The following is a 1,282-nucleotide window of genomic DNA, read 5'->3' as shown; positions in this document are numbered from 1 at the left end:
AATGAATAAACTCCTTTATTTAATAAATAATAAATATCCTATTACATCTCATGCTTCTAGGACACTATTCCCAACACATTGTTGCTTGACAATTTATGTGAAGGAGTCGGAGCTTGGATTTGCTACCATATAATCTGGAAATCAAACGAGCTTGTTGTACAAACCGGAGGGAAAGAAGGGCAAGAATTCAAGCCATGGCGAATGAGCAGAGCAACAAGAACAACAATGTCAACAACAACAATGTCAACAATGTTGTTATTGACAATCAACAATGGACTTTAAGGGATTATTTCCGGACGGTGTTGAATGATAATTACTCGGGGACCTGGCACCAAGCAATCAAAGCTAATAACTTCGAGTTGAAGCCGGCCTTAATGAGTGTGGTTCAACAAAATCAATATGGGGGATTGCCACATAAGGACCCTAATGTTCATCTCTCGGTATTTTTGGAGATTTGTGACACAATTAAGATGAATGGTGTTTGATGTGATTCGGTAGCGCTTGTTCTCATTTTCTCTTAGGGACAAGGCGCGAGGTTGGTTACAAGCATTAGCTCCGGGGAGTGTCGCTACTTGGGATGAGTTGGCTCAGAAATTCCTTAACAAGTTCTTTCCTCCCTTGAAGACAACACAGTTAAGGAGCGATATCGCTCAATTGAGACAGTTAGATTTTGAGCCTCTTTACGAGGCATGGGAGTGATTCAAGGACCTCATCCAGAGATGTCCTCAACATGGCTATCAATAATGGTTCCAAATTTAGTTGTTCTACAATGGGTTAAATAAGCTAATGAGGGCGGTTCTTGATGCGGCGGCCGGTGGTACTCTTTTGTCGAAAACCGCTGAGGAAGCCCAATTACTTTTGGAGAAAATGTCTACAAACAATTCCCAATGGCCTAATGAGAGGTCAATTTTGAAGAAAGCGGTGGGAGGTCATGAAATGGATCCAATCATTACATTATCCGCTCAAGTATCGACCGTGGCTAATCAATTTTTGGTGTGGACCACTTGAGAGAGGCTTCTACAAGCAAGGGTGTGGCTAATGTAGTGAACACTTCTTATGTTAAAGAGGGGATTAACTAAGAGCAATGCTAATACATAAACAACCGGAACTATAATTTTTGGCCCGCCAACAATTTGCCAACTCACTACCATACAGGGCTCCGAAATCATGAGAACTTCTCTTATGTCAACTAAAGAAATGTTCTACAACTGCCTCCGGGGAAGTGGGACCTACTGTGATGGATAAGGAACATCCATTGGAAGATATTTTGGCCACTTTCATG

At 41.7% G+C, this 1,282-nt stretch overlaps 1 non-coding gene across 1 annotated transcript; it reads right to left on the bottom strand.

Annotated features, from left to right (window-relative positions):
• Positions 1 to 630: 630 nt before the first annotated feature.
• LOC112091460 lies at positions 631 to 737 on the bottom strand. Its single transcript, XR_002902150.1, has one exon. It is a non-coding gene; the product is annotated as a small nucleolar RNA R71 (small nucleolar RNA).
• Between the last annotated feature and the right edge of the window lie 545 nt (positions 738 to 1,282).

Source organism: Morus notabilis, unplaced genomic scaffold (assembly GCF_000414095.1).
Source record: "Morus notabilis unplaced genomic scaffold, ASM41409v2 Scaffold2172, whole genome shotgun sequence".
Taxonomy (NCBI): Eukaryota; Viridiplantae; Streptophyta; class Magnoliopsida; order Rosales; family Moraceae; genus Morus; species Morus notabilis.
This window is presented reverse-complemented; position numbering and strand designations above follow the sequence as displayed.